The sequence below is a fragment of the Haliotis rubra genome, unplaced genomic scaffold (assembly GCF_003918875.1).
Source record: "Haliotis rubra isolate DU_JTF1 unplaced genomic scaffold, ASM391887v1 Scf668, whole genome shotgun sequence".
Taxonomy (NCBI): domain Eukaryota; kingdom Metazoa; phylum Mollusca; class Gastropoda; order Lepetellida; family Haliotidae; genus Haliotis; species Haliotis rubra.
The window spans coordinates 39,340-52,130 of record NW_025767377.1 but is presented as its reverse complement, the minus strand read 5'-3'; the positions used below and the strand labels follow the sequence as shown (position 1 = coordinate 52,130).

The 12,791-nt window shown below is 38.6% G+C and overlaps 1 protein-coding gene across 1 annotated transcript in view; it reads right to left on the bottom strand.

The window, feature by feature from the left end:
- Nucleotides 1-11,618, bottom strand: part of LOC124257589 (low-density lipoprotein receptor-related protein 1B-like) — a 186,555-nt gene extending 174,937 nt beyond the window's left edge. The window contains exon 1 of the mRNA XM_046691687.1: nt 11,552-11,618. The gene's annotated coding sequence lies outside the window, so the exon portion shown is untranslated. The remainder of the gene's footprint in view (nt 1-11,551) is intronic.
- Nucleotides 11,619-12,791: the final 1,173 nt, after the last annotated feature.

Here is a 12,791-nt window from a genome sequence, read left to right as displayed (position 1 = left end):
AAATGGCTGAACGATCAGCCCTCAGATTACTAACAACTCATTTATCTACGTGTTACGTTATTGCATTTTGTTACAATACATGTATTCAGATCTATCAAGGTTGAATGCTCAGCATACAAGTCATTATTGATTAAGACATTTATTCAGAGGAAAACCAATCCACGTTGAACCCTGTTAGCATTTCCCAAATGATGATAATTACACTCTTTACATTCATTAAGTGAATTACATTACAAGGCTTTTAAACAATACATCAGTTCATGTGTAAACAGTACCTTTAAACATTATGGAATATTTTAGCAAAATCAAGTTTAGAACAGTTGACTGAAGTGGCTACATTTACACTAGTGAGTCTAAATCTTTGAATGGGTAGTATACACACGTATGCTCATTAACATCGGGTGTGTTGTAGCTCTCATCTTACATTCTTGAATTTCATTCTCAGAAAGTTGACTGAACTCGTGGTTGTTCTAATGCACTCTTTAAGGAAACCTTTCATGAAATTAAAACAAAGCACAGTTCAAATGACGCGCGCACTGACGAGGTAGTCATGTAACCATGTATTCTATATAACGGTGAATGCACCCGGATTTACTTTATTTGTTGAATAAAGAGAACTTTCTTTTCAAAATGCCAATGCAGGGTGAGACTTGAAACTATGGAAATCATTTTGTAAAGAAGCGCAGAATCATTCAGTCCTCATCCCACTTGGATAGTCTAACCTGATGTTATGTTTAAATGTTGTCAAAATAGTTTAATGGTGACTTTCTCTCAACTTTAACCATTTTGGATCTACCCAAAACTTAACTCCTCCTTATCCTCTTCCCCAGGACAGACACCCGGAACACCAGCAGCATGAACGATTCCAATTCCTGATTTACTCCAATGTGCTCATTGATGGACCTAGTGGGTGTGGAAAGTCTGTGTTTACCTTTCATCTGCTACGACATGGCTTGATCGGCCCCCTACCTAACCGCATTGTCTGGTGTTTTACTCAGTGGCGGCCATTATATAAGAACATAGCGAGCATCTGCCTCATGTGACGTTTGTAAAAGGAATTCCCTATGATATATTGGACGAGGATTACTTTGATGCTCGTCAACGGAACGTGGTGGTGGTGGTGGTGGATGATTTCCTGGCCAAAGCAAAGCATGGCAAGTATATCTCGTAGCTGTTTGCTCAAACCTCCCATTACAAAAATGTACTGATCTTTCTTCTGCTATAAAACCTGTTTCTGAGAAGCAAAGAATCGAGAGACATTGCTTTGAACGCTCATTATGTCAGCGTATTTCACTCCTCCAAAGATAAACAACAAATCAAAGTCTTTGACCGTGCAATTTTTAATGGGAATATGGATCACTTTATGCCCATGTATGAAAAAGCCTGGCTAAAAAACTGTTTGGACAACTCACAATCGATCAAAAACCTAGCATGAAAGACAAGGGTCGACTGCATGTCAACCTCATAAAAGAAGACCACGGGAGAGCAACAGCTCAGTATGAACCCTACCTGCTGATGGACCGGTTCACCACAAAAGTCTCTCTTGATATTCCATCGACCTCCGAGACAACAACAGATCAGAAGTGACCTCCCGATCCCTAACTCACTCGACAAGGAGACATATGTTCGGACACGAGTAGTGAGCGATCCTTTATTATGGCCACAGCATGTGCAGACTGCGGGGTGCTCATAGATAACATGCACGACTCACAACGACATATCAAAACTTGGTGTTCGGAAAATATACTGCCCTGAAACCAAAGAGAAAACGTGTCAGATAAAAGAGCATTCTGGACAGTCTGGGAGATACAAATCCTTCCACGGACCAATCCATCCTCAAACATAAATTCTCTCTTTCTGAAACCAAAAATGAAAGGCATGCCCATAGAAGAAAATGACACTGAATATGTCACGGTTCCAGAGGATGGTGATGATGAAGAGGAGAAGAACGATCAGGAATGAACATACATGTTCAAGATATCTCTGTGTCAGTTTCAGAATCTAGCGGTTGGGAGAAGATGCGGTTTTAACCCACGTCCAGCTTGATTCATATCTTGAAAACTCCTTGTACACTCAGACGCTCGAATTAAGACAAGAAAAGCCCAGTTTCCACATACGTTGAAGGAGTCATGAAACTGGGACACACTGGACGGTTCAAATCGTTAAAAGCATATCAATTGGTTAGTAAATAGCCACACCTTTTAAAGAAGAGAGAATGACTAGATGAGAACAGCCAGAGTTGGCATGGGTGAGCGTGTGTAACTCAGGAAAAGCGAACTCATAATTCAAATACAATTATGCTTATGCCGAAAATTTTGTTTTCCATACGACAATGGACTGCAGTAGCATGTGAATATAGAGACTGAGCTCGAACTGTTTTTATTTTATCACAGTTTTCAAGATTGAATCTTACCCATCGTTGAAAATGTCCGTTTGCGTTTATTCAATAGATCGTGAACGATTTCATCTTTTTGTTATCTGTCCATGAAGATTGCTTGTGTCGATTTGAATGGTTATTGAACTCATAAATTACGTCACAAGTTTTACGTTTTAATTATTTTATTATCATAATTAAGAAATTCGTGTTTTTAGCGAAAAGAAATTCACTGCTAAAATTCTACAAACACATTTTAAGATGACCCCCGAGATTATAAGTTTGACCTAGTCGTCATAGAACCGTACTTGCTGTATTAAGGCATTGGATATATTGGAAACACAAGCAAACACCTCTTATTGGAATCGTGATTAGGATCCATAGTTTGTGTTGAATAAAGTTGAAGAAAGTTTTGTAGACGTGTGTTTTATTCCAAGACGTCACACACTCATTACTTGCCTTGGGATATACACCTACATGAACATTCATACTTCACCACTATTCATTTAAATCTAGTAAATACCGGTTTCATTTATGACAGATAACACATACGCAACAAATAAAGGTTCAACAAGGTAAAACCCATGATCCCTTTGATTTAACCACCTTCAAAATAAACACATGTACAATACATTGCAACATCAATGAATCGGCTTGGCGAGACCACTAAGGTATTTACCGAAGTCTTTAAATAAGACTGTAAGTAATTACAAGCCTAACCTGACTTTCCCCTTGTTGGTATGGTCGTACCCCACTTTGCCGGACAGCTGATGATAACGGATTAAAAGTAACGGTCCGGTAGCTTGCCGGCTATAGTCTGTTTTCAATGAGTAGTTGTCACCCATAGCACAGGACCAAAAGCCGGATAGTACAGCATTGAAATAAACGTAAATACAGTAGGAAGACATGCTATGACCAGATTTACGTATGTTTCCAGATATTTCCTAACTTCGGGCATAAATTTCATACAAATCTATACCTTTGAAACATATGCTCATCGTACATTTTCATATGCTCAAGTACCTCGTTCAAGTATGCTATGACCGGATTGTCAGGTATTTCCAAACATGAATCGCAAAACAGATACCCCAGTGAATACATGATCATACAGTATTTCTGATGCATTCCTTTGAATTTCAATGGGTGCTGAAATTTCCGATTTCGTTGTAAGTTTACTCGGGTTGGGAAACACATGTAAATTTTCAAAATTGCAAATGTTTACACACCTCAGATATTTATGCATCATACCGAATTTCAGGGATATGTATATGAACGGTTCATACATCTTCATATTACTTGTGCTTAATCAAGATGATCATGTTTCCATCATGTGAATTACTTGGTTCATGTAATTTCATTTTCACACATTTTAGTACGTTTGAAATCAACGTTCACGTGACCTCATTATTCTCATCGCCAAAAGAGCCTGACAAAGAAAGCTGCACTCGCTCTTGCTACTGTAATCAGGATCAGTTACGCCTTGTCTGCGGTGTTGGCAAATCTTGTGAGGTGCTTGTTTCGAGAGATTGCGATGAGCTGCCCCTTTGTCCTCATTATTACAAAGCACCAATTTGTTTTGAGTGAACTCGATTTCTAGTAAATAATTTGAGTGAACTCGAATTATATTAAATAAATTGAGTGAACCTTATTCAAAGGATTATTTCTGCCTGTATATAAAGAATGTAGATATGATTCCCTCATTGCAAAATGGCAAACGCGCAAGTTAATATTGAGTTCATTCCGAATTCAAGAGGAGGTAGACACTTAATCTATCATGGTCACAAGTTTAGGGTTAAGAGCACAAAAGGGGACCGAGTTCATTGGAAATATTGTAAGACAGGTTGTCCTGCAACCGCCAACACCGCAGTAATGTTTTCAGCAGTTCCAACAACATACACAACCTTGACACCTTTCTTGCCACGTTGAAGACCAAACTCCGGAGTGATTCCAGACCAGTTCAGGCTACTTACAATGAAGAAATAGACAGTAAGTTTAACATTGTGGACATGACCAAAATACCGTAACATATAATTGAGATACTGAAATGTGCAATGGATTTTGTAAATGGAATATCAAGTCAGTACGATACCATGTTATATTTCTATATTCTATTTTATTTGTTATATATCTTATGTTTTTGTTTCCAGAACTCCAGAGAGATGTTCCCGAAGCAGTGCCGTCAGTGCCCCCTTTCTACGGTATTCATTCCAGCCTGTACCGATCTCGAGCCAAGGAAATGCCAAACCTGCCACGCCGGCGCGACGACTTCGAGTGAGTGAGTGAGTTAAAATTTATCGTCACATCGGCAATATTTCAGCCATATCGTGACGAGAACAATTAATTTTATACACAGTAATTAAGGGTAAATTGTAAAAAACCTGTCAACGAAGGACAGTAAAATAACTAGATTATCACAGATTCGATTTAAAAATATTAATTAAATCTAAAACAGTTTAACTATAGATGACAATACAAGGTAAAAACAGGCTATATATTGCCAATAACTGAAGGTAGATCACCATACTAGGGACCATGGGGACTTACAGTATAATTGCTTCCTGCATGGACCCTAGCTGGATTTACACTATTCCTTCAGCTATTAGCAATTTTAGATAATCTAGCCACAAATTAAACGAACATATATTCTACGATTAAAAAAGGGGAGAGTTTAAATTTACTTTGAATGTTTTGGGACTTATGTATCCTCTCAGGAGGACAATCATTTTACAGTACTTAAACCCCCTTGAGGATACAGCCACTAACAATCTGAGTTATTAATTCAAACTTCCAATCATAAAATATTTATCTATTTACAAATCTGTTAACAAATCTAATTCTTTTAAAAATGCAATAATGAAATGAGAACTTATATTACTAAAAACGTCCTTCATAGTTCGTGATTTAAAATAGATATCCCTTGTGATGGAATATTCAACACAGTCAAGCAAGACATGCTTGACCGTGATTCTTTCATCACAAGGGATACAGAACGGAGGATCCTCACCTTTTAATGGGTACTCATGAGTAGATCTTGTGTGGCCAATACGACATCGTCGTATGGTGACCTCTTTAAATCTGGATTGACAACCCAAGTAGGTGTAACCAAGATAGGGTTTTATTTCATGTCATTTATTAATACCTGCCTGGGTGTCCCACTTCTTTTGCATCAGATCGCGGATATAAGATCTAATAGCAGCTTTGCAATCAGAGTATGGGATCAGAAGTGGTGTCACAGATTTGTTGAGTGATACCTTGGCAGCAAAATCGGCCATTGTGTTCCCGGAAATGCCAACGTGGCTGTATAACCAACAGAAGACGATGTCGTATTGGCCAGTAGCAAGATCATTATATAATAAAATAATTTCAATTAAAAATGGATGTTTGCAAGAAAGATTTTTGATAGCCTGAAGGCAAGAAAGAGAGTATGCATTGTTTATATTTAGGGTGTTTATTAATATATTTTAAGGCTGTTAATATTGCGTTAGCTTCTGCTGTGAAAATAGAGCTGTTATCAGGCATTCTAGAAGATATTGTTTTGGATCCAATGACAGTGGCACAATTAAGCTACTGCGCCACCATCCTTGGATCCATCTGTAAATAAGGATTTGTATGTATCATATTTATTTCTTAATTGACTAAATTCTTGTTTATACTGTAAATCATTAGTTTCTGATTTTTTAAATGTGGTTAATGTTAGGTCAACATTTGGCCTAACCAATTGCCAAGGAGGAGAAGAAAGCAAACGGGAAGGAGAGATATTTTCTAGCTTTCAGTGGCGGAACAAGAGAAGACTTGTTATTGTATAGATCCTCATAAAGAGGATTAAAAACACAGTTAAATGCAGGATTTGACTCATTAGAATATAGTTTTGTTACATACTGCAAGGATAATTTATACGGCGTTGTGTAAGAGATGGCTCATCAGCCTCGACCTAGAGCCTGTCAACAGGAGAGGTTCTAAAGAACCCAAGACAAAGTCTTAGAACTTGGTGGTGGACAGAATCTAATAGTGTTAGGTTGCTTTTGCAGGCTCCACCATAAACGATGGAGCCATAAGCAAGTTTGGACTGACTGACTGAGTTTGGTTTTACGCCGCTTTTAGCAATATTCCAGCAACATCACGGCGGGGGACACCAGAAATGGGCTTCACACATTGTACCCATGTGGGGATTCGAACCCGGGTCTTCGGCGTGACGAGCCAACGCTTTAACCACTAGGCTACCCCACCGCCCCTCAAGTTTGGAACGTTCCAGTGATCGATATAGATGTAGGAGGGTAGCTTGATCCCTTCCCCACTTAGAATTGGAAACGACTTTCAACAAGTCAAGGGCATTTAATTTTAAGGGATTTCATATGTGGTAGAAACGTTAAGTGTGAGTCAAAAATAATACCCAAGAACTTGACCTCCTTCACAACTTTGATGGGTGTGCCATTTAGAGATAGTTCAGGGTCTTCGCGCGGTTTGTATTTACGGCAGAAATCTAACATTTAGTTTTGGATTTAGCCGTTTTCAAGAAGCCATTTATTTGTTTTGTTTATACACAACTGCAGTTGCCGTTCAATAGTATGCATATTTTTACCACGACAAGAAATATTAAAATGATCCACAAAAAGTGATCCATCGATTGAATCATTTAAAACCTTGGATAAACTGTTGATCTTGATACTAAACAATATGACAGACAAAATACTGCCTTGTGGGACACCCTGATCCTGATTGTAATGGTCAGACAGGGTTGAACCCACTCGGACTTGAAATTGCCTGCCATATAAAAAGTTGGCTATAAATTGAGCCAAACGGCCTCGTAATCCAAAGTCATGTAAATCTTTTAAAATCCCATGTTTCCATGTCATGTCGTATGCTTTTTGTAAATCGAAAAAGATCGACACTGCATGTTGTTTATTAATTATGGCATTCTTAACAAAAGATTCTAAACGCACTAAATGATCGATAGTACTTCTGTTTTTACGGAAACCACATTGTATATCTGTTATTAAGTTATTGGTTCCCAAGTACCAGGCAAGTCGATTGTTGATCATGCGTTCCATGGTTTTGCAAACGCAGCTAGTACGTGAAATTGGTCTATAATTAGAGGGATCAGTATGATCACGTCCAGGTTTAAGTATGGGAACAAGAATAGCATCACGCCATGACGAAGGAAATTTCCCTGACGTCCAAATAGCATCAAAAATGTGTAAGAGCGTCTCTAAACATGATTCAGGTAAGTGGTTCTGGAGTTGATAATGTTTGTTATCAGCTCCTGAAGCAGTATCGTGAGCCTGATCAAGTGCAGTATGAAGCTCATGTATCGAAAAGGTTTCGTTGTAATCTTCCCCATTATCTGAATTGAAATTGATAGCTTTTTGTTCTTGCTGGGGGGGTATTTTTGGAATTCAGGTACATAATTAGATGAGGAAGAATGTTTAGCCAACGTCTCACCAAGTATATTTGCAATATCTGATTTATTGGTCAATAATTGGTTCCCATAGATGGTGAATACTAGATTTAGTACCATTAACCTTGATTTTTTTTATCATATTCCACACCTCTGATATAGGTGTGCGCGAATTAACTTTGATACATAGTTTCGCCAAGATTGGCGTTTACTTTGTTTGAACGTACGTCGTGTTTTGGCGTTTAAAATTTAAATTTGTCCAAATTGTGGACCATAGGATGGCGACGGAAATAGTGCTCGGCTTTCTTTCGTGCCTTCCTAGCCTGTTTGCAATCATTGGTAAACCATGGTTTTCGTACGTTAGCAATTGCAGAGGACATTGGGATACACTCGTCAGCTATGTTATTTAGTTCATCTGAAAAACATTTTATGGCATCAGGAATGTCATTAAAAAGTTCGAGTTTTAGTTTGTCAGCACAAAGAGTTTCATATAAAGGCCAGTTGGCCTTTTTAAAGTTCCATCTTGATGATGGAGGAACATCAGTTGGATTCACGGGTTTTAGTATTGTTGTGAATTGTTCACTTCCACAGAGGTCGTCATGGACTGACCATTCAAATTCACTCAATAGGTTGGAGTCAGTTATTGACAAATCAAGAGCTGAATATGTTCCTGTGCCAAGATGTAGGTAAGTATTTGAACCGTCATAAATGCATAAATCGTTGTTTGAAATAAAATCCTCCAGTAATTTACCTTTGGTGTTTGTATTATTGCCATCCCAGAGTGGGTTGTGGCCATTTAAATCACCCATGATTATACAGGGTTTAGGTAGTTGATCGTAAAGAGCTTGCAGATCGCTTAGTTGAACAGCTGATGATCGCGGAATGTATAGAGAGCACAAAGTGAATGCAACGTGCAACGTAATTCGCACAGCAACGGCTTGGAGATTTGTTGTGAGTGTAACTGGGCTATGGATAACAGTTTGCTTCACCAGGATTGACGATCCACCAGTAGCTCAGTCACCCGGTGAAGAAAAAGAGTGATAAGCATTGAATTGACGTAGGTCAAAATTATCTGTCTGTTTCAGATAAGTTTCTTGTATGGAGAGAGCTGACGGCTGAAAATCTTAGATTAATAACTGTAAATCATTCAAATTATTCCGAAGTCCTCTACAATTTCATTGTATTATTGTATTATTGGTGAGGACTCCTTTTGGTGTTCTTCCACTATGATTTGTTTTGGACGTTTCACTGTTTTGTTTTGATTTGCTTTTTGCAGTTTGTTTGACAGTTGGTTCTGGGAAAGTTGACCGTGTCTGAGATGTATCTATTTCAGGTGATGTCGTTGATTGAGAAATACTTTTCGATGAGGCTGTGGTTTGTGAACTGCAGGTCACTTGTGAAGGCCTTGACTGGGCTTCAGAAGATAGCAAGGTAGGTGCAGAAGTCCTTGCCCATGTATAGTCTGTCTGACAGCCTACAGAATGACAAGAAATATGTTTTGGAGGCCTGAATAGATGCAGAAACTGCGTTAGAATATGTTGGACCTGATTGTTCTTGTGAAAGAACAATTTTCTTTGCCTCTGAATATGGTATATTACGCTGATGCTTTAATTGAGAAATTTTGAATTGAAGCTTCAAACTAGGACAATCCTTGGAAGAAGATGGGTGATTGCCAGAACAATCGACACAGGTAGGAGAAATGTTACAAAGATCACTGTCTTCACACTTTCCAGCACATTTGTAACATGCAGCCGGGTTATGGCAAGAGTTTGACCCGTGACCATACTTTTGGCAGGTATAGCACCTCAAGGGATTTCGGATAAATGTATCGACCTTCAGGTGGCAGTATCCCGCCTTCAGTCATGTTGGATGTACAGGAAGACAAAACGTGAACAAATAAGTACTTGTATTGATGGTCTCATTATTCCTTCTTGCAGTGAAGCGTTTCACATGTGTTACGCCTTGCGATTGTAATTCAGTCACGATTTCAATCTCGGTCATTATGCCTCTACTGTCATTCAATGTCCTTCGAGGGGACACCTCCAGAGGAACATTTGCTATGATCTCGATGAGAGCAGAATCTGAGATTGTAGGAGCTTTCGACATTCGATGAGCAGTAAACCAGATCTTATTTTTTTACTTTCCTTGACATCACCTGCCAAACCTTCGATTCCTTTCGCTACAGCAAAAGGATTTAGCTTAAGAGCTCCACCATCTGGTGCTGACATAACAAGAAAACGAGGCCAGTTGTCAGGGTTTGTGATAACTGCAGGAGCCTCATCCTCAGAAGAAAACGAATCTTCAGACACGTGAGAGAGTTTTTTTAGTGGGGGTGCATGGTAGAATATATATAATTCACCCTCCTAGCTCCCCACCCACCATGGAGTGTCAACAAGGACGATGCCTCATATCTATGGGTTTCCAACAGACGGCACCAAGGACACTAGGAGGGTATACTCAAGCAGGATGAATATCTTGAAAAGATATGTCCTACCAGATTGGCCCGTGAGCCAACCCTTCTGGGCATAGGACTCTAGGCAAATTGATAAATAAATACTTTGTGATTTGAGCATTTTATAAAAAAAAACTATGGACCGTGGTAACACCAAGAATGATGACAACTTAAGCCAAGACCAAAATATACATTTCTGAAAAATCAAACTTGTGCAAAAATTACTTACCATGCACAGGGCTTACTTACATTGTGACGTCACGCAAAATTGTTCGATTACGAGGGGGCAGACTAGAATGACGCAGTGACTCCAGTGCATTGTGACGTAATGCAAAAAGTGCACATTATCGTCTGATTAAGTACTGTCGGCGCCTTTGATCTTTCACCGAAGCATCTTAGAATTCTGTATATTTCTGTATAAGTGTATATTTGTATATGTCTTTATATTTATGAAAACAAATATATTTATTTATGTCTTCAGTAACCAGTAGAAGAGAAAATATACCAAATTGAATTGCTGAAATAACAAAATCAAGATGAAGTATAGTGTGTTAGACCGTTTGTTAGATCGAAACAGACTATACGTTAATCCCCTATTGTTATAGGGATTATCGCGCATCAAAAAGCGTCCGGCAAAACGGGAACCCCCCGTTGATATTTGTGTAACTGCTGCATTTGTAATGTTCCTGCACCTTCTCCATGACTCCAAGACATGTAAACATATTTCGTGGACTGTGATAAGTCATGTCTAAACTTATACAGCAGGCTTTAGTCAACATTGTGCTATTATGATCTTTCAAGTCACACCCTGTATTGAAATTTTGAATAGAAAGTTCTCTTTATTCAAGAAGTAGGTCGCACGCTCTTGCGAGTGCGGGCTTTTTTAAATCCGGGTGCATTCAGCGTTATATACAATACAGGGTGACTACCTCATCATTGCGCACATCATTTGAACTGTGCTTTACTTTCGTTTCATTCAAGATAGCATGAGTGCACTAGAACAAACACTGGTTCATTCAACTTTCTGACGTCCTGCACCCATTACCATCTGAATGCGTTTTCGTGCATATTTATGAGAATCAACCGATTCAACCAAAAGGGATATCTGCTCCTGCCCAATACACTATTGTTGTCAACTGGTCTTTTAACAGTTTTAACTGAACTGAGCAAATGCAAGGACAAATATGCATCATTGCTACATCACTTTTCATAGCGTATTTTACATTTCTTTAAAACATTTTCAAGCTTCTGTGCGGTTTTGGTAATGAGGAGTTGGTGTAATTACCATAGTGATGTCATTTCAGTTTTATTTAAACAGTGAACAACTCACTTTTCTCGTTGATAGTAACCCCCATTGGTGCATAAATGCCCGTTGATACGAGAATCCTTCTTCCCCAATCGTCCCTAACAATTTAATCATAAATTGATAAAAGGTTCTTAAGGTGCAAGTATTCGAATGACTAATTCAACACAGAAAATGTAACTTTAAGGCCATAGAGCTGTATCAAAAATATATTTCGTTAAAAAGACAATTATGAGTGAGTGAGTGAGTTAAAAGTTTACGTCACACCGGCAATATTTCAGCCATATCGTTACGACAAATAGGAATGTACTAAGAATAAACATATTTATACATTTTTAAAAACGTCAGCGAAGGACAGTATAACGACTTGATTATCACAAATTAATTAAAACTAGTTTGAGTTCAGTGTAAAATGCTAAATCATTTCAAAACAACACAATATATAAATCAGGCTATAAATCACCAGCAACTGAAGGTAAATCACCATGCTAGGGACCATGGGGACTTACATTACCTCTGCTACCTGTATGGGCTCTAGCTGGATTTACATCATCCCTTCAGCTGTTGGCGAATTTTCAGTATTTTAGCCATATATTAAAATGACAAACATTCTACGATTATACTTCTAGCAATGATCATTGAGTGAGTGAGTTTAGTTTTACGCTGCACTCAGCAATATTACAGCTATATGGCGGTAGTCTGTACATACTCGAGTCTGGACCAGACAATCCAGTGATGAACAGCATAAGCATCGATCTACGAAACTGGGATACGATGACATGTGTCAAATCAGTCAGCGAGCATGACTACCCGATCCCGTTAGTCGCCTCTCACGACAAGCATGGGTTACTGAAGATCAATTATAACCCGGACCTTCACGGGTTCTAGCAATGATCAACATACATTCAATGTACATTTATGTACAGACAATTATAAGAGCAGCATGATGACATTAGTTGTGACAAAATTCAACTGAATCATATCAATTTATTAAATTTGTATCTGAGTGTTATATTACGCCGCATTTAGAAAAATATGTCAGTGATTGATATCATGAGCATCGATCACATGACAAGACAACGATCACATGACAAGACAACGATCACATGACAAGACAACGATCTTGAACACCCGATCCCGTTAGTTCCCTCTCACCACAAATACAGGTTACTGAAGACCACTCCTAACCTGCATCTTCACAGGTCATAACATTTGTGACAAGGCTCAGAAGCAAATATACTGTGCGACATATATCAGATGCTTGTAT